The following is a 27,785-nucleotide window of genomic DNA, read 5'->3' on the forward strand; positions in this document are numbered from 1 at the left end:
TTGTGGTGAAGCGGTTGGAGACGGACAGAAACAGCTCTGATCTGTCATTAAAGACAGAAAGAAAGCTTTCTTTTTTTTTCTTTTTTTTTAGCATTTCTAGTTAGTTTTTTTCTCAATATAGCACACTTTGAGTAAAATTGAAAAATGGCACCGCTTTTTACCCCCTGCATTCTGCTCTCATCTCTGCTAATGAATCAAATCCGTTTTTTTGGATCCCTCTATGAGACCAGTAGAGATGAGGGATCGAGGGCGAAACAAAGAAACAGCGAACCTCCTGCTGTCTACTGAACAGAGTCGAATACTGGCAATTGAAAAAGACCTGATGGCTAATAATTTAAAATTGAGGCAGTCCCTGTAATATCTAACTGTTCCCATTGTTTTACTGACAATTTCAAAAGAATTGTTCAAATTTTGTAATGGGTGTCACAAACACTTTACTTCCATCTCCTCATATCTTTGTCTTCTTTCACAACCCTAAACATAAACATTTATTAAATATTGAATTGGAAAGAAACCAAAAAATTCTTGTTTTATTTAGATTGATGACAAATTGAGCTATTAGTAAATAACATGACACAAGTTACTTTAATTAGATTATTACAGATTCTGAAGCATTTCAATTGCTACATGCTCAATCTTTTGAGTTTGACTCTGAAGCCATGATGGATTCTGTCATTCTGTAACAAAAACAATGATCACAAGCTTTTTATGTTTTATTATTCTTCTTGTATCCCTTTTACAAGATACAACTTCCCAATACAGATGCATCTCTAGCAGTCTGAACTCATTCTACTTAAGCTTGGTGAAATTATGTTTTTTCTTGCTACTTTCCTCTGGTGTTGACTGGATTGATGACGGTGGTCTACGCTGTACTGAAAGCACATGCATGGTGATGCTTACTGCTAGTGCAGGGCTCGATATCAGTCTGCCTGGTGATAATTTTCACTGGAAGGACAGGCTGAGGCAGCAGTTCTGGAGAAAACATCAATGAGACCTGAAAATCATTTCCGAGGAGCACACTGACCAGACCGTGTGTTTTTTTATAACACCGCCTGACAAGATCACCGAAGATCTGAGATAATGAAATCTGGCTATTCCAATCTGCCTTGGTCTGCTTCATAAACCTCTTCTCTGTGTTTTTTGCTGTCAGATTTTTCTGAAATCTATTCAGTGATCTCACATGTGGCTCTTTATTGTTTTGCTTCAACTATGTACAGGAATTTGATTAAACGAGATTTGATTAAAACTCGTTAAAGAGGAAAAATAACAGGTAAAATACAAATGCAAAATAACCCTGATCATTTTCAAATGATCTAAGATCCTACCTATTTAAAAAACTGACCTTTGTTTTCCTTTGTTTAACAGAGAAGCATTGATGAGGGAAGATTTTATATTCATTTCTTGTTTTCAAGCTTAAATTACTTATGTACTTTAAACTGTTTTATCCCCTCAAATTTACATTTTCATGCTTTAATGTGTGTGGAACAGTGGAACTGGCTTGACAGCAAAACAAAACTTCATTGTGGATTATAGGTACGCTATAAATTCTGTTAGCCTGACTGGTTTTATAGAAAAATCGGGCTCCACGATTTTCAAATGGCAACATTTAGGCATATTTTGGGGGTTTTAGACAGCAAATTGCTATCCATGTCTTAGTGGGAACTACAAGCTCCTCAAAGAAGCCCTGTGCTGTTCTGACAGTTATTACCACTTTCTCATTGTTGAGTGATTTACTCTACTTTTTCTGCTTGCAAACAGATGTGCAGCAGTATATGGTTTTTTACAGGCACAACGCATGTAACCATATTATTATTTGAAACCGAGGCTGCAGATTTTAAAGAGTGTTGTCACATTTACAAACTCCCTCATGGGGACAGGTTTATTTATTTATGTTGTTTTTTTTGCTATTGTCATGAAAGGAACAAGTCTTTCTATCATCTACCTTCAGTAGTATGCATTTTAATATGAAAATGTACGGAGATTTGTATCAGTGAATGGTACATCACGGTTCCTATTTTTCAGGTTTTTTTTGAATCCTTAAAATTTTCAAATGATCTAAGATCCTACCTATTTAGAAAACTGACCTTTGTTTTCCAGATCTTGTCTTAATCTTTTCAACATTTACTCATCACACTCACCTTTACATGCTTCCATGCTGCATTGAAAGCTGTTTCAATCAGTTTCAGCAATGTCCATGTCTGATGCATGACACAGGAAATTACAACTCGTGCCAGGCTTTCCAGTAAGACATAGTCATTGGTTATTTATGATCTCCACCATCGTGTCCACACAAACTTGGAAGATAAACCTCATCTAAGAAAGGCAAATGAACCAACAGGTGAGATCCAAATCAGGACAGAGGCTTCTAACAATAAATATCTACATGGTCGTCATAACCATGATCCTGCATCTTTATTAAACTGAATGCTTTGAGAGATGCTTATGTCAGGAAAGGTGAAAATCATCTGACCAGAGCATCTCCTTTGCCCTTCATGGCTTGTGACAAACAGAAAATAGGTCTTATTATAGCTTTCTTTCAACAATGACTCCTTTGTTTGTTTTTCTTGACACTTTTTCATAAAATATATATATTAAATTTTATGAATACAATCCACCCATTTTCCCAAGTGAACTGTGGATCTCTGAAGCTCCTCTAGTCTTTAGGACAGACTGTTTCTCTTGAGTCCAATAATTTTCTCATGCTTTTGTTTTCAAACTGGAAATTGTTTGCCCATTATTTTCTCCTCAAAGGCCTGAGCTAATTCTACTTTAGTACCAAATTATGATCATAATCTGTTGAAATTACTTTTCTGAACTGGATTCAACCACATTTCTTACACTGCATTGCTGCCATTCTACCTTTTCTTTTTTAGCTTTAGGTCCAAAACAGAATAACTGCTTTGCACTATATTGAAAAGCTGAATGAAACAGAGGAGAAAATATATACGGCTGTTTCAAAGAGACTCACAGTTTGCAATGAAATAAAAAACATGTTTTTAATTAGCTTTTATAGTTTGGATCAGAAACTTTTTTTGGTGCGAACAATAAATAAGCTGGAAAAGTTGAAATGCAATGAATGTGTGCTGTTCAAATCCAAATGCCCATAGTTCCCTCTTTTCATACCAGTAATACACATGGTCAGCCTGTTGGATAGAGTCTCCCTGCAGTAGATAGTCATAGATTATGTCTATGACTATATGCAAAAGGTTAAAGAGAGCATAGAAGGCATCATAATGACAAAGGGAGGAGTCAGAAAATCTTTTACCAATATCGTCACCAATGTATATCATATTTAGTCATTTCTTGTTTTTTAAATATCTCATATACATTGTATAAATGAATCTAATGCAACACTCAGGAAAAAAAAAAGCTGTGTTTTTGTTCATCAGATTGGTGATCTGTAGGTGATCCTGTGTGCTCGTCTTGGAGGGCTGAATATGTAATGGGAGTTCCCCTGAGACTACGCTATAGAAAGAAAGCTGCACAGGAGCTGCATGGGCTCCTTGTTGTGATAACAGAGGCTTTGTAGGAAGAGACACATGCAGCATAATGAACAACCCCCCATCGCTGGAGCACACCACTGTTTACACGCACCTGTATGACCATATAACAATCAAACCTGACGCATTAATATGCAACATGCCTCCTCTAATGTCCTCCTCCCTGTTTTGTGCTCACCATGTACCAAACGATGAAGGTGCAGTTACTGTACCGGGAGGCAGCCCAACCCTGTGCAGCACGCGTGGGGCTGTCTAGCCAAGGCCACTCAGATTGCATGCATGCTTTATAGCTGCATCAGTATGCTACAGGCACAGTCCTGTGTCTGCACCGCTCTCCTCTCCCTCCTTTGGACCATCTCTTCTTTGTGCCTCCCCTTCAGTTCGCTGTCTTGCCTCGATCGCTTCCTCCATGCTCACTTGGCTCTGCTACTCCTTCTGTCCTTGATTGCTTCCTTCAATAGTGTGAAACAGAGTCAGTTTGGAACTTCTTGCTATACGACAAAGAGGATGATCATATTTCTCTATTTATTTATTCATTGTTCTAGCTTGGAATAATGCAAATTTCATTTTTTTCTCCATTACAAATGAACAGATCTCTCGACTTTGTTCCAGCCTCACTGCTGGCTGGGCCTCTTTGGTGCAAGTGGAGGTCTAATTATGCCATTAGGATTCAGCTGTATTGGCTAATGTTGTTTTTCTGCTTCCTCTCAGTTTGTATTGTAACCAGGGGACAGGCCCATTAATTGCCCTGCTGATGGCTGTCATCATCCACACTGTTCTATGTCCAACACAGGAGGTGTGTGTGGGTGTGTGCTTGTGTGTTTGGGTCTCAGCAGTCATCAGATGGGAGGGTGCTCAAGTGTGGAGGACTCATCACAGGTTATTAGGAACATGCAGGGGGGCCATCAAGTATGGGAAAGAGAGAGAGAGAGAGAGAGAGAGAGAGAGGATAGTTCCTCAAGTAAGCAATTGCTGGTCCTGAAGTCCTTCCTATAGCAGAGCCTTTGATTTTTTTAGACATCCAGACTCACACATTTATTAAGTCTTAATGTGGACTTGTTTTAGAAGAGACTGAATATCATGCCACAAAACAGTGACTGGAGCCAGTCTCAAACTCATGACCCATGGTTTTTATTTTTACTTTGTTTTTTACAACCTGTACTCCTCCTCTGCCTTGGCAACATTTTGTCAGTAGTCTGCTAGTATTTGACAACGTTTGCTGCACAATTGACATTTTTCTTGGAACAATCTAAACCTCATCTCTGATTTCGAGAAAGCATCTTTCTGCCTATGCACACTTTCAACAGTTCAGTTTTATTTTTTAGGCCACTTTGCATTAAAATGCACGTTTCTGGCCATTATTATCATATGTACCATTATTCTCCTAATCTTTCACCGCACTTTGATAATATCACCAAATTGTCAACAGGAGCATGGATTAAATTCGTTTATAGAACCAGGTCAAATGATGCTGTCTTCATGCATCTGTGTGCAAAAAAGTTTGAAATTAAAGAAGAATGCATGCAATATCTTTTTTTTTTTTAAAGGACTATTTTGGTACTAGTGGCCTTTATTTCACAGTAGATTGACAGGAAAGTGGGTTGCAAGAGCTTGGGAAGACGTACGGCAAAGGTCAACAAGCTGGGACTCGAACTCGTGACGGCTGTGACGAGGACTGAGGCCTCCGTTCATGAGTCGGACGCTCCGCCCCATGCGTCACCGCTGTAAAATCATGAGAACCGTCACTTGGGTTATCCATAGTTCAGTGCTGTTTGTGCCTCCAGCCCCAATCTATTCTAAGTTCGTTGTAGCATCATCAAAGTAGTATTTTCATTCATAGCTTGTTTTCATCGCACAAGCCACATCAGACAACTGTTTGCATGAGATCAGCTCCCCGACCAGAATGGACTAATGGATAAAACATGGTTGGTCTTAACTGCACATAGACGACACATAAGATAAGCAGCAGACATATAGACCTTAAATGGGATGATCATTACACAAAGATATACTTGCACACACACACACACACGCAGTCACATATAACTGTAATGGTCTTTCATAGACCACTGTTAATTTCCTGCCAAGCATCCTCACATCACACAAAGGCAGATAAAGAAGGAAGGATAAAAATCTGGACAGCCAAGTATGCCATGATTAATTCATTTCATATTCTGCTTTCTCCATAATACATGTGGGATTAATATTTAATATTTTTGTGCTTTTTTTTTGTTTTTTTTTACACAACTCTAAGATAATTATGTGAGAAACGTGTTGTGATTGTGCACGTTTGGACACGTCTTGGAAGTTCTGTATTTTCTAAATTGCCAGATTTTTCTTTTTTGCACTTACAATTAACTTTAATGTGGTGTTTAAGAAATGGGAATGAAGATCAAGAAATAGAATGAGACAACGACTAACCTACTGATGACTGGGATAGAAGAGGGCTGTACCGTTAGTGCATCCTACATGCAGATTAATGTGGGGAATGAAAGTATTCCTGACAGTTTTCTGCATATAGCAGAAAAGTATAGCAGTATAACAGCACATGAATAAACAGAATGAACCTCTGTTTATTTCATGATGTGTAATGAACAGTTATTTATTTAGTTACTTTACAGGTGCAGTAATAAATATGCTGCATTATGTTTATGACTTTTAGCATGAAATAAAGTTGAACAGAAGAAAGTAGAAATAATGACGGATATCCTAAACACAATACTTTTACATAATACAGGATTAGCAAGAGCAATAAGAGTCAATGGTCATTTCTTATATTTCTTCTCAAACGACTACTATAAATGCCATTCTGCTTTTCTGTGAACATTTGTACAATTAAACGTTTCTGAATCCATGTACAACAGCCACAAGCTGATGAAGTGCTGAACTGCGGCAAACATCGCATATTTTACGTCGTTGCACATTACAGGACAAGCTTCACTCATGTTTGTGTTGAATCTGTTTGCAAATATGATTTTTTTTCTTGTCTTGTTCTGAGAGGTGTGTTGGAACAGTGGACAGGTCTGTCTGAGACTGGGCTAACCTTGGTTGCCATCTTGTTTCTCAGATTCTGAGTTCATTGTGTCATTTTATAATTATAAATCTAGACCAACAAAGAGCTTCATTCTAGGGCTGCTTTTATTCAACCTATATGATCCTCAAGCTTGTGTTAGGAAGAACTACAGCATGTTCTATATTTGTGATGACGACATTCAACTTTATATTTCTGCGTCACCACTTAATTATAGTCCACTACACTATGGGCATAACATGAATTAAATTGGTTGGTCATAACTTCCACCAAGTTACTATAGAAGAAAAACGAGACAAAATTAGAAAATATGGCTGAAATGGACACAACTGGGCCAAAAAGCACAGAACAAGCAGAAAAACAATAAATAAGCATGCTAAATGTTGCCTCACTTAAGAGAAGTGCATTTTGTACTTCTGATAAATTGGCAACATTTCCACTGAAACAGCTTGTATATCAGTGTGTGTGAGATTCAATGCAGTAAACAATCCCCTATAGAGCAAATAAACCGCATGATTAAAGTAGAATGGCAGTATGGAGTAGCTACTGCTGCTAATATAAATATGAGATAATGATGGGAGCATCTTTAACATCATGTCTTGTCATGTACTCTATTAACGAACAGTACAACCGTATTGGGATCAAGAGCGTGGCATTCAGTGTTCACGAATATTGGATATCAGGACCTCTGTGATACTTTGCAGTGATGTCGTCATCATCACAGTGTGGGAATTAAATTTCAGTCTTCTGTGATTTGTCCAAAACAAATACATATTTATTAGCCAAAATAAAAAAGTAGGTTAAGCCATCAACTTCACTCTCAATTTCAAACGTCCTACATGCCGAGGTGAGAGACTCATCATCAGTACTGACATACTAACACACACACACACACACGCACGCACACCCACACACACAACAAATCCATATAATAATACACATGTATTATTGTCCATATGTATGTATTATTTGGTTGTTTTTATAATATCTGATTATCAGTTGAGAAAATGTTGCAGCAGTGACACATTTGCTCCATTATTATAATTGATCATTTTAATTATATTTAATTATTAGAATAATAAATGTATCAGTTATGTTAAATATAATTTAAAATCTATTTTTATTTTGTACATTTAATATAAATGAAATTTAAAATTCATGTTAAATTTTCAATATAATATAGTCATATGGTGGTGTATGCACCTACAACACTGAAGCAGAGGGCAGACACAGAGCAGGTAATAGATGGATTTGTATTTACCAAGACGCAAAAAAAAACTACAGCTGAAATATTTTAAATCTCAAGTTAAATCTATTTAGAAAAAAGATCCACCTTGTATGAATGTGAGATCAGTGTATAAAGGGAAGCCTTGATGTGCCTTTCTGTTTTGCACTTTGATGTAGCAGTAACATCTGCTAGGCTTCAGCATGCAAGATGAAATGAGAGCTGTGGGGCTGATGGTGAAGTTAATTAGAGCCCAGGTCAGTCACCTCCTGACCCACTTCCACCTTTCCTGCCTTTGCATACCCACTCCTCTTTCATACCAGCTCCTATGACTGCTAATAGCCACATTCTGAGCAACATCCTCTTTGCAGGACTTTTTCCTTGTGTACTGGATGAGGACTCCCCCCCCCCTGCACCCTGTCTATTTGTTCCCACCATGTCTCCAATTAGATACTCTTCTACTCATCCGTCTGTCATATTCCTCCTCTCTGTATCCTCCTGTTTCTCTCATCTGATGCTGTTGGAAGCGGGTTGTAAAACAGGCCGCCTTACCCAAATGGAGACGAGCCCTGCGGTCACCATAGTTTTGTTACTGAGGCAGAGCCACGTTATTCTCTTTAGTCCGCCTGCGCGTACGCTTATGTGTGTATGTGTGCAAGTGTGTTTTTAGGCCGCGCTTGACATTAGCCTCGCAGTCGCAGGTAATGATCTCATCTCCCCGCTGGTGACTAGAGGCACACCAAGAGAATTACACGCACACTGTGAAAAGGAAAGATGGGGAACAGAGATTGGTATTGTAATGGTCCTCTAATGGGCGACCTGACAAGTGCTTTTTCTTAATGTTATACCTCCCTCTCTCCCTCCCTACCCCACTCTCTCTCTGTTTCTCTGTTTTAGGGGCTTTGTCCTTCTTTGAGGAACAACAACATGGACACCAGGTGTGGTGAAGACCAGGTAGGCATTCGCTTCTGATAGGTCAATGTCATGTCTCTTTTCGTTTTCAGCATTACACAAATTGAGACAGACTGTTCTCCCACCAAATCCATGTTTTTATTCCTCCCACACTGTAAGATGTTGTTTTGCTGCCCTATGTTCAGAGCAGAATAGTTCTATCAGCCTCACACAAGCATCTGGTTTTCTCAACTATTTATGAAACAAAATCCCTAGAATGGATTTAATATCTTAATGGGTAATGTTAGGCTTTTGTCTATTTAAAGTACGGTTACCCCAAATATTAAACTTAGTAATTTAGTTGTCTTTTAATGTTTGCAAAGTGAAACAAATTGGTGACCTGTTTGTTGAATCATTAAGTAATGTCTTACTTTAGTTATTAGGAGATCAGTTTTTAGAAGTGGGGCAGCAACTGTCACATTTCCTGATGATGCAGCATTGCGACTCATTGCGACTCCTCAGTCAGCAATGCCTATCTACCAGCCCAGTTCAGTACCAGAGGTAGCATTTTCACTGATCAAAGCTCAGGTTTGGCTCAGGTTTTCACCACAGGATCACTACTAAGGTTCTGCAGCAGATCTACTGCTTTGTCATCTGAGCAGAAATATTTTAAACGCCAACACTGCCAGCATGTCTTGGTTGATGAATGTATTTGTCGGTGCACATTCTGCTTGTAAACTTGCAGCTGTAAATAATTCATCCATTTATCTAGAGGTCAAACATTTAATAAGAAATTGCTGTGTTGTAGTGTTTTTTTTCCTGCAGATCAATAATGGGTATAGTGCCCAGCATCTGTCTTGAAGCACACAGACTCATGTAGCTCTCATACATGGTGTATACCTGTTGTTTCTGTCCTCATGAACAGTGTCTCTCAGGTGAAGCATAAAGACAAACACTGTCTGTGCAGGGCACAGAGGGAATGATTATTGCAAAACGTTACACTGAAAACAGCTAAAAATTAACACTGACATGGCCAAACACTGTAATTAGAGTTGCATTAGGATGTACCATATTTTCTTAAACATGCAGTAAAAAAACCCCAAAGCAACACTCTGTATGTTTTTGAAGAGGGAATAAAATTATAACATGATATAAAGATTTTTAAAAAGTAGATTTTGCAAATATACCGCCACTGATTAGTTTAATTTTGTTGAGTAGTTATTTTGCATTTTGTATTTGACTTCCACCAGTTTCTTCCAATTGTTGCAATTTACAGCTGCCCATCCCTCTTAATTATAAGTAATTGCCATATTTTCCATTCATTCTGTTTCCGTACGCGCCCATCAAATACTCCTGGTTTCTCCATGTTTGCTGTCAGATCCTCTCCTAATGTTGTTTGAGTTTTTGGTTTTTACTTCTGACTTCTGATTCATGTTTTGTTTTTTATAACACGTAGCTTTCGTTAAGTATAACTAGTGAGACGTTTTTCAGTGCCTCCATTCTATCTGAGTGCTCAAATCACCAGCGTTACAATAAATGTGTCAAATATCAGATAAAAATCTATTTTACAAGAGTTTACTTAAAACTTAAAAAGTGTATTAGGCAGATATTGTAGCCATAAAGGCAACCTTTTTGTCTAAGTGACCAAAATACCACTAAAGAACTAGAGTTGCATGTTGCTTCCTTCAGAATCGCTGCAGCCTGTCATGCTGAGTCTAGAGCACCTTGACAGACGCTGCATTAAAAAACATAACATGAAAGCATTTTCATAGCCTTGAATCCACCTGCTCTCAGATCTGATGGTTTTTTAGCTTTCTCTCTTTCTCTCAGACATGATGATGCCTGTACATTCCTGGCTTTCTATTTTTCTATTTATACCCACTGAGATGAACAATGAGCCTCAGGCTCCCCTCACTCACCCACCTAAGTGCACACAGGCTCATGCTGGCACAGAAACACACTTTCTCCCTGCAGCACAAGTATACATATGTGGCGAGTTCAGGCTGAGGTGGAGGTTAGAGGGTTTCATCAACTGGGTGTCTGACCGTGTGTTCTTACTTAATGCAGTTAGCAGCTGCGTGAAGCACCAGAAAGCACACTGAGGACTGGAGTTCCTGCTGTGTCCTTGCTTGCAGCCTCGTGCTGCACGGCGTCAAAGGGGAAAGCAATTGTGAAAATTTAAGAGCACTTTGTTTCATCATTTGGCAGACATGGGCGGCTTTGTAAACAGGAAAATGTTATAAAGTTAAGCAAGAAGTTTGTTTTTAATATCCACAGAATCTCAAAGCACTGTATAACACAGATTAAACAAAAATCACAAACCTTTTTGTGCAAGTGACTTAAAGTTTGTCAGAAAAAAAGGATCACATAAAATCATTGTAAAACAAGGTTTTCAGCTGTTTCTTTTAAGGCATCTACAGAGTCAGCGATTTCTGATCCACATCTAATGAGGTGCATACTTAAATGCCTGGCCTTACTTTAGTTTGTAGCCTTGTATGAAGAACAGCTAACAGATTCAGTCTGTGGTGGAGGGCAACGAGCAGCAGTGTGTTTGATAAAAGCTGACATGAATAATCGGGATCTTGACCATTTAGAGCTCTGAAGGTGAGTGCAAATAATTTAAAACTATTTCTAAATTTTGCTGGGAACCAGTGTAAAGAGTACATGATTAGTGCAATGTGAGTTTTTTCTTTTTTCTTTATTTTTTTTACTAGATTTAGTAAGGAGATCCATTGGTGCATTCTGAGTGGCTTGGAGCTGTGAGAGCATTGATCTATCCAGACCGATAAATTTGCTGTTACAGTAATTTAAGCATGATGCCACAAATTCATGTTGTTCTAAAGGGCAAACCAGATCACATAGTTTAGAGATATTTCTTAAGTAAAAGAAACAAGAACAAGAAGTGGAATTCTGTCGGTCAAAGCCTAAAGCTGAATCAAATCTCGCTTTTAGGTTTTGCACACTGAACATATCGGCTGATTAAACAGAAACAACAACCTACTTGACTTTTAGAGCGTAGTTCGGCAGCAGCTGTGCTCGGGATCTCTGTCTTGTTAGTATTTAAAATAAGAAAACTGCTGTAGAGTCAGGCACTAAGCTGGTTTACGCAGCGGCTGGTAAAGCTTGAAAGAAAGAAATTAAGTTTGTCAAGTTTATTTGTGTAGCACATTTCACCAACAAGGCATGATTAAAAAGAAACATAAGAGACAAACAAAAAGCATTATGTAGCAGTGGGAAACTAACGAGAAATACTGAAAAGTGTCAATCAAAACTAAAATTAGTTTATGTTTATTATTAGTTTATGTCACTTATTATTAATTTATTGTCTAATATAAACAGGTGGGTTATTAGCTTTGAATTTTTCAGTTTTGCAGTTTTCTGAAAGTTTGTTCCAGATTAGTGGAGCAGAAAAAACAAATGCTGCTTCTCCATGTTGGGTTCTGGTTCTGGGGGTGCAGAGTAGCCTAGAACCAAAAGACCTGAGAGGTTTGGAGGGTTGATATGACAGCAGGTCTATTTTAGTGCTAAGCCTTTCAGTGGTTTATAAACTAACAGAAGTATTTTAGTGCATATTTGTCGGAGCTACGTGGAGCCAGTGTAAATGAAACTGATTGTTGTGGGCAAATGCAGTGGTGATGTGGTTATAATGATGGACCAACTACTAAACCTTGTTGGAAACTCTTAAGTTTAGTTAGTGAAGATTCTTCCTGGGACTCATCCTCCAGCACCATTGATTAAAAACTGTGATGGCTTCATGAGTGACTTTTTTTCTTGCACTAAGCTTCTGTCAAAACAAATGGTGTAAATGTTTATATTTGTTAACCAAAGGATTTCTCGTTTTGAATTCCTTCTTTTTAGTGTCGGTCTTAAAACTTTAATTAACTCCAGCAATCAAAAAGCAATTAGCAGCAAGCCATTAACCTGCCTGTTCTTTGTGACCTCAACTAAAAGGTGTGTTTTGTCACGTAAAATACACACATCGACATCGGCCCATAAGCTCAAACACACATTTCCAACGCAGAGGGACAGAAAGAAATCTGGACTACTGCTGTGTAAGTGAACCTGTTAAAAATGAATGACGACAACGTCCCTGGGACATAGCTCATTCTGCATTATTTAAAATGTTGGGAATACAAGAAAACTGCGTCTCTTTGACTTCTTCCACCTCCACTCGACTCCTTCCCTCTTCTTGAAGCCTCTTTCCTCCAAGCAACACACACATACATGTACACACGTTATTTAATTCCCTTGACAATATGTATTTTCTCTGCATGATGTTCAGTAACAGCAGGTTCTCTATAAATTTGGACAGGCATTAATTTGCTACAGTGCCTCGTGAAAGTTATTTCTACTAAAAACAAATGAAATTAGAAAATTGTGGCATATATACGACTTCAATCCATCTTGCTTTAATCCCCCTGCATAAAATCCACCTGTCTAAATTGATATGAGTTTAAATCCAGCTGTTCTGGTTCATATAGAACATTAGTGAACAAGCAGCATCAGGAATGCAGCAGACAGCTGTGGAGGAATTGATAAAACAATTTCCCAAGCTTTGGACATCTAATTGACCTCTGTTAAATCCATTATCCAAAAATAGGAAACCGTAGTGTACAAGTGTAACCCTGACATGGCTTCCCTCATAGTTAAATGGGGTGAGTAATTATTCAATAAATTAACCAAGAAGCTATGGTCTCTCTGGGGAGTGCCCATGTCGCCCATATCAGAAACAGCCACTGTTGTGAGGTGTTACTCATTTCTCGCCAGGCCCTGTATTACTACATAATGCACAACACACAATCGCAGAAATTGTTGGATGACTGGAAACTTGTCTGAAAATGGAACAAAAATCACAATGTGTATATGTCCATCCTAAGAAAACAAAACTTATTTCCTACATTGTCTCTCTGTTAAACTAGCTGCCACATTACAGACACCTCTAGCTGAAAATATTGACAGTGGGGTTTAAATGTGGATTTAGAAAATGCTTTCCCAATACTATCAAAAATTCTCCAGCTTCAGAAGAAAGTCCTCCAGACCTTATTTAGTGTATTGACCACTCCTTTGTCAGTGTATGACAAAGGAGTGGTCAATACGAAGACGGGGATAAGCAGGTGTTAACTTAATGCAGGGTTAGAGGTGTGCTGGATGTTTTGGATTTGTTTATCATGTTTAATTCAAGTTGTGGGAGACTTGAGTCTTGACTCTGAATTGATGTGAAAGACTTGAAAGTTAAAATGATTCATTAACTTTGCTGTTGGCCAGATTATGCTTCATCTGAGGACCTGTTTTGTGCTCATTAACAAATTAAAAAAGAAAACATCTGGCTCATTCTTTGGTCTTGAATAATGCACCTTTCAAAAAAATTTGGACGTTGCCTTTGTTGGTGGGGTCTATTAAAACAATGGTCAGTGCTAATTATATTGTTCCCAATTGCATTGATTTGCAGCATGTCTGCTGATCAAACAGTCCAAAACGTAGCAAATCTATTAGTTTTTCTAATAGTTACGCAACTAAAACAAAACCATTAATTATTTTTTTTGCATTATGTAGTGTCTACAGTTGTAAAGTGAAAACGTTTCCCAGGAAAAAACGAAAGCTTTGAAAAACAAAGCCTCATTAACGGCTTTATTTCTTGGACAACAAAATCAGCATTTACTCAAAATACACACATCGGCTGCTGAGGTGAAAACGTTGCTTCATTCAACTTTGTGTGAAGCCCGCTATCTTTCTCTGCCACTAACCTTTTCTAATTACTTCTCAGGCCTTAATTATGCTTCTGTTTTATTGCATGTGTACATTCATTACTTTGGTACATCATTATTGTTTTTTATGCCTATTGGAATAAAAAAAATATGTTCACAATCCTCTTTTGTCTAAGACATTCACAACCCACCGAGGTCTGGATTCTAGACCATAACGACTAAAGTTATGTAGATGTTAAATATGGTTTTTGAGAAAATGACAAACATGCGACAGCACTATGTAAAATAATAGTTTAAATTTTCTTTTTCAATTGGATTCAGGCTTGTGGCTCAAAGAACCTGTATTGATTTTCAAATGACAAATGTATAAAAGTGCATTTTTTAACTTAAAAAACCCCCAAACATTCAAAGTGCTCACAAGTGTTCAAAATTGAAATATTAGCATAATAAACTTTGTAAAAGAAAAAAAGACACCAACTGAGACATCAAGGTGTAACAAAATAGCCACCAAATATTTAAGTGATGACAAAATATCCAACAATAATTGTTTTGCAGCTTGTTCAGAGTGAGAGCAGTACCTTGAAATCTTACAAAACTGGCACCCTGCTCAGAGTTTTAAAAGCTCTTTCTGGTAAGCTGATCTGCTTGTGATTCGCCACATTAATGAATGACCACTTACAACAGAAATTGTAAATAAACTACAATCCTTTAAAGGCAATACCGCATCATCGCAATATTTTATACTAGGGGTTCCTGCACTAACTGCGTAAAACACATTTGCATTGAATGGAAGCAGCAGAAAGTCTACATGTAAAGGTTTTACAGCACTTCAGTAATGTAACAAATATTATTCCAAGGACATCTTCAATCACATTACTCAAACTGAATAATCTATCCACAGTTTTCCCACAATAACATGTCGTTTGCCCCGATAAAGTCACCTCAGTGTTATGCTAAATGCGTAGTGATGGGAATGGCTGATAAAATGCAGCTGTACAATCTATCAGCAATTTGGCTCAGACAATGCATAAAAATGAGTCTTTGTCTGCAGATAATTATCATCAGCAAACATTCACGAGGACAGTTTGGACAGACGGGTTATTGATTATTTAGTATGTTCCTGACAGAGGACACATAAACAGTAAAAACGCTAAAACAACATTTCTTTCACCCGAGGAACCTCATTGTCACAAAGAATCCCACTGGTTGCTGATTATGCCAGCCACATCTTACATTGCCACGGTCTAAACTATCCTGCGCTCTCAGCTAAGTCAAGAAGTAAATTGTCATAATTCTGAGGCAAACATTTTTTTGAACAGGAAGACCATTTTTAGTTTAGGATGAGAAATGTGACTTTTATTGTTCATCTACTTTTAACAAATGTCACTCACTTTTCTTATGTGGATTTTGGAGAAAAGTGTTGGTGGGCTTGTAGAAACAGTTTTTTGTTGTTGTTTCTTCAAGAAAAATCACCTCTACAAATTTAAGTTGCTTCACAGTTGCTTCATCATATTTTGATGAAGCAAGACTTTTGCGTTGCCAACACAATGCCCAAAGAGCTGTGGCAGCTTTGGCATCCCATACTAATGTTGAAACATCACTATCTCCAGGTTGTGGCAATTAAGAATCAGCCTGAAAAACTTGCTTTTTTTCTGGATCTAATATCTTATTGAAAGGAGCTGAACATTATGGTGCATAATAGCCTACCTGTTGTTTTAATAATGCTATGTGAAGCTATTTTTTCTTTTGCCAACTTTGCACATGTGTGCTGATGAAAGGACTTCTTTGCTGTCATTGTAGGATACTTGAGAACAGCAGGTGAACATTACAATAGATGCAGCGTGCTTGTTGTAGCAACAAGAGAAGAGAAATTGTAAAATGGCAGGGTGCGTGAAGTGGGCTGGAGCGCCCAGCTGGCGTGGTTCCATTGTTGTACGCCTAGCACTTTTTCTTTTTATCATACTTTTGTGTACGATATCAAGTCTGCCCTTAGCTGTTAAAGGAATTGAGTTGAAGGGAAATCACAAAAGTTGTGAAAGTTTGAGCCCAAAGGAGCACAGAGAAGGATACAAAGGGAGAGGAGAGGAGAAAGAAAATGTATGCATCTAATCAGTATAATGGATTAAACTTGTTAAAACCAACAAAGTTTTTTATGATTTCATCTAGTCATTAAATTTGAGGCACATGAATCAAGTTCACAACTCTGGCTCAGTTAGTTCATAGTGCTAGAAGACTTCATAGTGGTTCTGAGTTTAAGGTGGCAGTGTATGAAGAAGATATTGGTGCATATTTGAGCCGAAGCAAGGAGTAGTGGGTTCACTCTATCATGATGTCTATTGAGTATGGAGCCTGGCAGATAGACGGCCATAAATTAATAGTAACCGGAGTCGGGAACAAGAAGCCTGTCTGCATAAACTTCATCACATCAGCCCGTAGTGATATCGACACAAGGCAGCAAAGAAGTCAGAAGTAATTAGAATAATACCAGGCGGTATGTTCCTCAAATTTAAATTTTTCCGTAAATCCAACACTAAACTTTGAAACACTGGGAAAAAAATTGCCTTTTTCACACTTCCTGTTAAAAAAAAGTCAATCCTTAGGGCTCATATCTTGGGAAGCTGTGGGTTGATGTAAGAATTCATGCTAATAAATACAACCAACAACAGAACATTTCCCCAAGTGAAGCATGCTTGGTTGTTCTATTACATAGAATGAAAGAGAATATTCAGGGCGGACCTCAAAGGGTCGACCTCGAGCAGCGGGTGGAGACGAAGACGTGCAGGCAGAATAATTCAGCTCTGACTTTGTAAAGACTCTTATTTTTCACATGCTCTCACTGAACGGCACACTTTCGAACCAAGGCAGACCTGAACAAAGTCATAGCACTGATCTTTTTTTTCCTGTTGGTATCATGAGTTGTTATTGACTGCAGATACCGAATGATATGAAGCAAAAAAATAGTAATAATAAAGGGATTTCTTTTTCACAAGACATCCCCATTAATGAAACATGATTAGGAGTGATGGATTCTCCCAAAAGGCAGAAGCCCTCAAAGATACACACGCTGATAAAATCATAAACATTTGAGAACTTTCAGCAGAGCACATCTTCATATCTTGCCCTCTGCGAGTTCAGGCTCACGCATGCACACCAACTCCCTCTCCTGTACGTTGATCAGCATCACACAAGTCAACCTGTCACCTCTGATTTTTTTTATTTGTTCCTAGCTACTTCCCTGCTACTGTTTTCCATTTCTAACTGTATTTACATATAAAGAGTTCAGCTTGAACAACCTGTCATGATGTCTGAAGCTGCTCTACATGCGTGCACATCCATCGTTTTTCAATCTGCCACGCTTCCCTCTCGTGAACCTTCTCTCCTCTACTTCACATGCTTCTTTTTTCTCTTCACATGTGTCACCCTCTTGATATGCCGATGTATCTGAGTTGCTCTCGCACACATCAGTAGTGTCATGCTTTGATAGCTGTGGGTGTGCTCTGATGTCTTGTCTTCTGTTCCGTCTGCTTCTTGCGCTACCTTTTTTCCTCCTATATTCTTCAAGTGTGACACATACACACCCCCGGACGCCCACACACGCACACACACACACACACCGACACACACCTCCAAGCCCTCACCGTAAATAAATGGTCTATGTAGTGCTTTGCAAAAAATATTCATACAATTTGAACATTTTCTTCTTTAGAACCACAAATTTCAAAATTTTTTGTCAGGATCATAGACTAGCAAAAAGTAGCATGTATTTGTGAAGTGTAAACAACTTTTGGAAATGTCCTCCTTTTTAGCAAGTTTTCCTTGACTTGGCTCTTAGCTCTTTTTGTCTTCCCATCAACTCTGATCAGCTTTCTTGTGCTTTCTCAAATAAGGATTCCCCCCGGGCATGATGCTGCTGCGACTGTGTTCCAAATCGTACATGGTGTGTTAAGGGTGACTTGCAGTGTTGGTTTTCCACCACACATAGTGTTTTACATGTAGGCTAAAAAGCTTAATTTTAGAGGTGCCATGTGGCATAGCTGTAGAGCAGCGCCCCCGTATACACAGGCTATTAGTGCTGTAAACGGCCATCTGGGGTCCAATTCCCAACCTTGAGACTCTTCCAACATGTCATCCACTCTTCTCTCTCTGCTTGTTTCCTGTCGGATTACAGTAAATAAAGATGACTATCGCCAGAAACACTTAAACTACTCATCCTGTTTCCACGTCTGCTATGAGGCACTCAGGTCTTTTCATGACTTTCTTCTCACTACTGTTTGATAAACTCTAGATTTGCAAAGTGCAAAACCAAAAGTGTATTTTTAGCCTCTTTCATGGATCTCTCAGCTTCATTTCTGATGCATGCTCCTGCCCATCAGGTGTTCGGCCATATCTTAGTAGATTATTAGTTGTTTACATTTATGGATAAAGGATTAAAAACATGCTTTAACATGCTTAGAACACAGAACACGTTGTTTTATTCTTCCACTTCACTGCACAACTTTGTGTTGGTCTATTACATAAAATCTTCATAAAATGTGTTATTGTAATGTGACAAAATGTGAAGAACGTCTTGGGGTAAGAATACTTTTGCAAGTTTAATTTCATTGTAAAGACAATAGATAGGTCGTTGTGTTGTTGGGTCAAAGTGAATCTTAATCTTGTCAACAATGTTTCCCAAATTCACCTCCAGACGTATTGACATCTTTGAAGAGGTGACTGTCTCGTTCACAGCCATCAACTGATTGCAGTTGTTTGATTGCAATGTCATCTAGCCGCTGCAGGCCGTTTCTGAATATAACAAGGCTGGCTAAGAACTGGAGCCTCGATTAGAGCTTTAATAAGGTGTAGCAGCTAATGTCCCATACAGTGTCCTATGGGTGTTGTCCTGTGGCTGTTGCTTTAGTCCAGCCGGATGATAATTTGTCTAACTTTGACATCACCAGTTCAGGAATAATCCATCAATATTTTAGTTTTGTTTTTTGTAAACAACAATTACACCCCTATCAATGTGAAATAAGAAAAAAAAAATATATATATATATATGTACTGTATATATATATTACATCCACCACTTTGAATTTCCATTAAAATCAACTTATTTTTCAATGTTTTAAAATAGGCATGTTTAAACTAAAAAGAAAATAAATTAAACAGTGTTTAAATGATTAATTGTCATCAGGTCTTTTCTACTCTAGGACCTAAAATGCTATATTTGATTATTTATTTTGCATAGGGCAGAATGTACTTACATTTACACTGAAGACTTCCTCGGGAAGTTAAACTGGAATAGATTTAGATTTACATTACAACATGACTTAAACTTAATTTAAGCTGAATGACTGTTTGGTTATGGCACTGGTCAAATGAATTTTCTATCTAATATCTTGGGCTGCTAAACTTATTAGAAATGCTGCCAGTGCTTTTCACTGCAACATGCTGTACAGATCTTCTCATCATTAATTTGTTGAACCACTTGTTTGATGTCTGATTTCGCCGCTTTGATGTCCTCATCTATATTTAAACACGTTTTACATTAAATCTGATGGCTGTGCATTCTGCATGACTTCCGGTCAACATGTTAAACAGTTTAAGATTTATTTCAGACTCAGATAATCTAACTGGTGTAAACCCGAGGTTCCACTGCACTGCAACGTTTTGCCGAGCTACGTTCAGGCAATTAGAGTTCTTCCTTTGTTGGTTTCAACGAGTTTGACCCGTTTTGCTGATTAGATGCATACATTTCCTTCCCCTCTCATTTTATATCCTTCTCTCTGCTCCTGTCTTTCTCTTCCTCCTTCTCACTTTTTCCATGACTTTTGCAAATGTGTGGAACTTAGACGAACTTTCATCCTGTACAACGCAGAGTCTTTACCCATCTGGACATTCGCTGGCAGATTTCTGTGTGCATTTGTGTTAGTGTGTCTTTGCATATGTGATTGCATCATCCCAGGTGTGTGTGTGTGTGTGTGTGTGGGCGTGTTCGTATGACAGGAAAGAGAGAAAATGGAGAAAGCAAGCTGCTGGCTTGCCTTCATGAACATATCGGCTTTATCTGCTCAGCCAAGCTGAGACAGAGCGACAGAGACTGAGAGCAGAAGAAGGTAAGCGAGGGAGGCAGATATGCACGGAGGGAGATACGGCAGAAAAGGCAAAGATACTGGAGTGTGGGAGGGAGCCAGAGAGGAGGGCTTTACACAGATAGAGAAGGTAAACTACAGCCAGAGCTGTGAGGGACAAGATGACTTAAGGACAGAGAAAGCTGGAAAACTGCATGAGGTTGTCTGATTTCAAAAATGAAGGTTTTGAACAAATCAGAGGAACAGTGGGTGGGTTAATAATAAATGTTTTAAATAGGTTTTGCAATTGTAGTAGTAGATCTGTGCAGGAAGGATGTAAAGCTGCCGCATGCCTTCAAATATAATGTTGGAAAAATTTAATTATTTGCTCCCCTGGTAAGATGAAAGAAAGCCTTAAAATAATAATAATAACCCATTATTAAAATAGGTTATATGACCTACTCATTTCTACATATTTCACACTGATATATGTACGACAGCATGTTTACGCTACCTAAAAGTGAAAAGTCATACTGATGTCAACAAGAGACAAAAACAAATCTACTGACCTCAAGAAGCAAATGTTCTGATAAAAATAACTTGTCTTTCGTAAGTGGCATTTTGTAATTTCACATTGGAGATCAGGGAATAAGTTCTCTCTACTGATAGTTTTTGCACTGACAGACTGCAACTACTCAGGTCTGAGCAAGGTTTGCTGTAAGCAGTCTCCTCAATTCGGAAGAAGTAGCTTTCCATTCATCCGACACACTTTGTGGAGGAAAATTCCCACTGTGGCCGGATAATGAGCCATAACACAAAGAAGACCGTTATCTAACCTTGTCAGACTGGAAGAACGGTGTGACTATGCACATTGCGGTCTCTGGCTCAGAGTAAGAAAAAGCTCTGTGTTTTTTTGGATTTCCTTAAAGCTACCGCAATTATCCTGAATTGCACTATGCCTTAAATGCAGCAACAAAACCCTTTGGCTGTTTTGTGCCTGCAACACAGCCAAAGGGTAAATATGTATAAATGCCCCAGGTAATGTAAAAAAAAAAAAAAATCTCCTGGCTTCTTGCCATTTACTAACAGTCACAAGAGCACTGAAAATATTTTCAGTGAGGCTGGTTGCATTGTTCAAGTAGTAATTCTTACATCTACCTGCAAAATCCATCTAGAGCAGTGTTTCTCAAGCTTTTTCAGGCCGAGGACCACTTACCCCAAACAAACACTCACGGACCACCTAACTTGAAATTGCCACGCAATATCACATCTTACTATGTACTACATATATTAGATATGAAAATATTATCCTCTGTACTCGTTGTCTTTGTACCTCCTAATATGAAGGGTGGCTTTGTGATTGTGACCACAATAAGACCACAAACGAGTCTACTCGGGGTGTTTTGAGTTATTTACAGCATGGATTCTAAGCTTTCCAATGACAAAAAATACATTGAAATCAAAAACGTTATTTACTACGGTTGTTGTGTGTACTATTTATGAGAGCTATTTATAATTTAGAAGTATAATAAAAGAAAAATATACTTGAGTTGCATTGGCAAAAACAAACATTTCCTTTCAGCCTGTAGATAGCCCAGCATAAATAATTTTATTTTGGGTGTTAAGATGCAGTTAGTCAGCGTGGGGCGCAGCTCTGTCACCGTCTTGTGACAGATCTAGGTCTAGCCACAGACCTGGATCTGCATTCTCTGCATCGTAATAGTGTTCAAAGACAAACGTTCCTGCAACTCACCCTAAGAAACGTTCCACAGGTATCTTCAGGTTTTTGGTTTATTCTTTAGTGACCGCGTTTTAAGCCGCTTATCCATTATTATTTTTAAACACAATATTTTGGTAAGCTAACTGTAGCATCGCACTTTGAGCTCACATCACGGCAAATAAGTGGTTTTTTACATGCAGTACCTTGGGGTAGAAAGACTGATCTAGAGGTACCATGTAGTCAGACCAAGCACAAATGGATATATATTTTAGTGGCAACACAGAGCCCCGCTAACATTTTCCCAATCTGTCACCATACAACCACAATTTTAGGTGCATTGCACAACTGCAAATACCAAGACATGGCAATCCACTTGGCTGTCGGGGAAAGCAGAGCATTATTAAGAGAAGATGCCAAGAGGCCCATGTTGAGCTGCAAAGATCCACAGCTTACGTGCGTTGATCAGTGGATCAGACGGCAATTAGTCTTGCAATTCGTCTCCACAAATCTGGTCTTCATGAAAGAGTTTCAAGAATCCAAACCTTTTAAAAAAAACTTCCATAAGACGTTCTGTGCAGTTTGTCACAAGCTGTAAAAGCGAAAGGGTAAACATTCTAGAAAAATGTGCTCTGGACAAATGAGACCAGACTGAAACCGGAACCGTGTGGCAAAAGAGAAACACAACACATCGCTGCGGCCACCCCATCACCATGGTGATACATGGTGTAAGCAGGATCGTGCAGGTTAGGTTTTTCTTAAACAGGGAAATGAGGAAAGCTGGAAGAAAAGTTGGTGGAAACATGGATGCAGCTGACTACGGGACGGTCCTGTAAGAAAACTTAGAAGCTGGAAAAGACTTGAGACTTAGGTGGAAGTGAATTTTTCAATCAGACAATTACCTGAAACATTCAGTCAGAGGAACAGAGGAATGGTTTTAGATCAAAGCATATTCATGTTGTTCAGTGACCCAGTCAGTCCAGACCTGAATCAGGTTGAGAACCAGTAATAAAGTTGTACATTGCAGTTCACCTATCATTTCATATATTTCAGTTTCTAGATATGCAAAGCAGTTATATTTAAAATAAACAGATAAAGAAAAAAATATGCTGTAATTGCAGTAAAAGATTGTTCTACTTAAGATGTACAGCAAATGTTTAATTTTATTTGTAGGAACAAAATGTATTACTTTCACTTTACGATTACTTGCCACTTTGTGTTAAAAGTTCCAGAAAAATCCATTGACATTTGCAGCTGTATGAGGTTCAAGGGAATGGATAATGTGGGATCTCTCCCCACCCGCCACTCTCAAACTATGAATAAATTACATTGTGAAAGCATTAGTCTTTGTGTTTCCCCTTTGTTGCTCTGACTTTTTCGTAGTTTAGGATCTTTGTGCTGGTACAAAGGTCAGAAGTGATTTTTCTCAAACGCATGACTCACCTCTGATGGAGACTGCATGATTGCACTGTGGGTGGTGATCCAATCAATAGTGTTAGCTGAATGAGTGGATGAAGGCTGCATCACGACTGGTTATTTGGTGTCTCTGTCAGCGTGCAGTACTATGAATGTGTAGTGAAGGAGTGGGCGTGTGATGACGGTGAAGTCTGGACAGCACACTCATCTAATAAAGTACAGTCCAGACTCAAAGATCTGATAGTTCTCATCTCTTCATCTGCACCTCCTTCTTAATTCTTCCTCATTATATGTCTCATATGTTTTCTAAACCCTTGGTTCCCTCCTCCTCCTCACTTCCCTCTTCCACCCTTGAAAGATGGAAATCAGGACAGTTCAGCAGCGGAGGGGTTAAGATGAACCCAGCTTTGTGATTGGCTGCCGGCCGGCGGTCTGATCCAGCCTACAGAGAGAGGTAACCAGGCAACCTCAGAGAGGGAGAGGAGAGAAGAGGGGGCAGAGGACCGGGGAGTTAGAGCAAGAGAGGAAAAAAAAAAAAGAAGCGCTGAAAGAAGCCTGACATAGTTTTGTAAGAAAATGTGGAAAAAGATGTAAGGGAGCTTGGGAGCGCTCTCACCGGGATGGAAGACGGGATTACTGGCCCTGCTGAAACACACTGTGGATGTCTGAGGAACGCAGCAGGAGATAACGCGGGGATGACTGGATTCTTGCAGCCTTTTTCTCGAAATGGGAACTAACTGTGCCCAGTTTCGCTGTAGTGCAAAGGTAAGTGCGCAAACGGCCGGGAGTGAAGCGGAGCCGCCTAAAGACTGCTGTGCAGAAAGTGTGCGCACTTTAGACGCCTGTGGATTCAGTGTGCGGGGCTCCTCTCTATCTGCAATGAATTATCCACTACTACTGCTGCTGGTGCATCGGGATTCTACTGCGCTCGTGTGTGTGTGGGGGGGGGGGTCAGAGTGTGTGTTTGGCGGTTAAAGAAGAGTGACCCCCCCTACTCCCTCCCACTGGCACAGTGGTCAGAGTCGTTTGTGTCTTTCGGCGGGAGAAAAGCTGCATTTTGGCGTGTGTGGTTACGGGACGCCCCCTCCCCTTCTCCTGCAGATCCAGCCGCACTTCCTGCGTAATAATTTATAATCAGGCGAGATAATCTTAACTTTGTAACCCCCCCCTCTCTCAGAGACTCAGCGTTACTGATTACCAGGCTCTTCAATGTGCTTCACTGGATGCTGCCACTGTCTCCAGTAGGGGACGGGAGGTGGTGGGGGGGGAGTCTTCGGGGGCCAGGGCAGGATGTGTGCGACTTTACAGTAACCTATTAAACCTCGTGGCCTTTCTTTATTATATTTTCTACACGGGTTCACCCTTAATCCTGGTTGTTGCATTATGTGGCCATAATGCGCCTACAACTTGAAGTGGGAAAAACTTCCTTTAGGCGCCCACTGGTTCGGTTCCTGCCCGGCGCACAATGGGAGCAAGGTGAAATTGACCGAAACGCGGAGGTTACGTTGATGAAGTTTTAGTGCAGAAATGTAGTCAATGGGCTGTGGGCCGCAGCTGCCTCTCAGCCACCGGGTCTTGGTTGATGGAGTAAAGAAAGGTCGGGGATGAATGAGCGCAGCCCCGACCAGTTTGCTTTAAGGGGGGCCCATGCAGGCTCCGCTGCAGCTAAAAGCCGCATTAATCATGAGGCTGTGGCGCTCTGCAGACCCTCACTCTCCTCTCTGCTTCTGCCTGCAAGGCACACGACCCGCATCAGCTGCAGATGCAGCATGTACCTGCTGTCTGCACACGGCTGAACACAGAATCCCCTTTTAAAGTCTTTATTGTGAATTCCTCTTAGAGAACCACTTTCTTTTGTGTGTGTGTGTTGAAATAGTTTTATTTTTCAGAACGTTAAATTGTTGCTACTGCTGCTGCCCCTACCAATGATCAATTTTAGATTCATCCAAATCAACTCAATAATTGGACGCATGTAGTTTAAAACACGTGAACGTTTATCATAATTTTCTGTTTGCGAAAACATTCAATTAATGCTGTTGATAGGCCTTAGTGTCTACATTTGTGTTCAAAAAGGTTATTTAGGATCAAATTGTGTGAAGTGTCTAACTAAAATAAAGGAAGAGCTTTTACTTTGAAAGACCGGAAGTGTTTGTAATGACGTTAGCTTAACATTGTATGTGAATAAAAACAATTGGAGTGAAGTTAGGTGTATTTAGTTCTGAAATGACATGAAGTGATAATACAGAGCTCAGTTTGAGAGACGTCCTGTGGTTATTAAGACTAAACTAACTTATATGTAATTTTTTAGCAAGATAGAGAAGCATATTTTAAGTAAATAATTCCTTAATATTGATGAATAAGTACTAGTTTCATTGGCAGATTTTTTAACTTATAACAAGACATTTTTCCCACATTATAAGTTAATTTGTCTGCCAATAGAACTAGTACTTTTTCATCAATATTAAGGAATTATTTACTTAAAACAAGCCTCTATTTTACTGAAAAGTTATTTTTAAGTTAATTTGTCATATTTCAAGTGCAATAAGGTATTTGCACTAGAAACTAGACCAAAATTACTTGGTAAGATTTTGTGTTTTTGCAGTGCGACTCTCGTTGTGTGTACCGTTTCCATGACAACCAGTTATTTGTGTACACTGTGATAAATCAGGGGACATGAATCGTTTACTCAGCGGTTCTATATTAACTAGATAACATAAAAACCAACTTTCTTTATGACACTAAAGTCTTTCAAGCTAAAATTGGTTTTGTGACCTCATTGTGACATGAAGACTCAAATCCCCATCTCTGATTATACACTATTGATCATAGTTAGGGTAGCCATGGTTGAATCACTTACTTGCAGGAATTGTTCTTTTATGAGATAGCCTTCAGTGACCATTCCCTCATAAATCAAAACCTAATTAGAGTAGACTAATAATTGGTATTGTTTTCATTTTTGCAATAAAAATGATTTCATTTACTGCCGTCAGTGCGCTGACGTTTTTTATTACCAGCTACATATCAGGGTTTGTTGCCCTATTGTTTCAGCAAATTTTCAGTAAAAAAAAAAAAAAGCCATTTATTCTCCTTATTTTTTCCAATAGTCATCAGAGTTTAGAAATGGATACAACTATGGTGAAGTAAAATTAAGACATTCGGAGCATTTTATATAGAAGCTTTTGTTTAAGCCACCAGACCAGAGTCCACATTACATAAATGTGTGTTACACTCTACCGTTCGTGTGTGACAACCCCAGTCCAGTGCCAGTGGTAACTATCAACTGAGTTCATGAGAAACATTTTGTCAGCTTCTCCATGGCAGTAAAAACTGATTCAAAGCAAACAGAATTTCACAGCACCCCCTTTAGTGTTCCTTACAATGTACACACTCAGCTGAATATAATCCTAACATATGGCTAATCAAGGTAATTGTGAATACCTCATTAATGTTTTACTGTGAAATACACTTTCAGGGATGGGTTTTTTTAGTAGAAAATGTGAAAAAAGTCAATCTGTTGCTCAGAAACATTTTAGTAAGTCTGCTATGTATATAATTGTTGCATTCTACACTAGCTAATTAAAACCTGGAAAGATTTTTAAGTATTTTTCTATTGCAGTGGTGCCACTGTGGAATGAAGGAGAAGAGCAGATTACTTATTCCAGTTCTTCCAAACAAACCTCTTACTTCTGCCTGTATGGGCCCAGCTGGCGACACCAAGTTGTCATAGAAACCCACAGAGTATTGTGAGGAAACTCAAAAAGAAAACACTGGTGCAGGCCCTCTTTCTCTTCCTCCTTCAGTTCTCCTCTTGGTTTTGCTCCATTCACGGCCGGTCCTTTTTCATTTTCAGGCCAGTTGAAGTTTTCAGATCGGCCTACTCTTACAAAACAAACTGTTGCAATTTAGCCATCGGCGTTTTGTGTAGCAAATTGTACACATTTTATTTGCTATTTCAGAGTAGAAATTATGTAAGTTTGACAACCAAAGGTTAGTTTACTAAATAAGTTACATTTCAGCTAATTATTAAACTCATCTTTATCAACCTGGCATGTAAATCTTTTCCCAGGCAGTCACCACTAGAGTTAGATCCACAGAAAGTGTGACACCATCACAGTATCAGTCTGCCAAATCTTTATCAAGAACTACTTGAACTGGAGTAAATATCTGCTATATTATTTCAGTATCACATTTTCACTTTGTAAATATAACATTATTGGATATCAGATGTCAAATATTCAAGCTAGCAC

The 27,785-nt window shown here is 38.9% G+C and overlaps 1 protein-coding gene across 13 annotated transcripts in view; it reads left to right on the forward strand.

The window, feature by feature from the left end:
- dab1a (DAB adaptor protein 1a) overlaps nt 1-27,785 on the forward strand; it is a 256,990-nt gene that overhangs the window by 122,153 nt on the left and 107,052 nt on the right. For 8 of the 13 annotated variants that reach the window (XM_032572412.1, XM_032572407.1, XM_032572416.1 and 5 more), the window contains exon 1: nt 24,006-24,303. The gene's annotated coding sequence lies outside the window, so the exon portion shown is untranslated. Of the gene's footprint in view, nt 1-8,653; nt 8,711-24,004; nt 24,304-27,785 lie in introns of those variants that run through there. The other 5 variants (XM_032572408.1, XM_032572409.1, XM_032572410.1 and 2 more) reach the window with 2 other exon arrangements.

This window comes from Xiphophorus hellerii, chromosome 9 (genome assembly GCF_003331165.1).
Source record: "Xiphophorus hellerii strain 12219 chromosome 9, Xiphophorus_hellerii-4.1, whole genome shotgun sequence".
Lineage (NCBI taxonomy): Eukaryota > Metazoa > Chordata > Actinopteri > Cyprinodontiformes > Poeciliidae > Xiphophorus > Xiphophorus hellerii.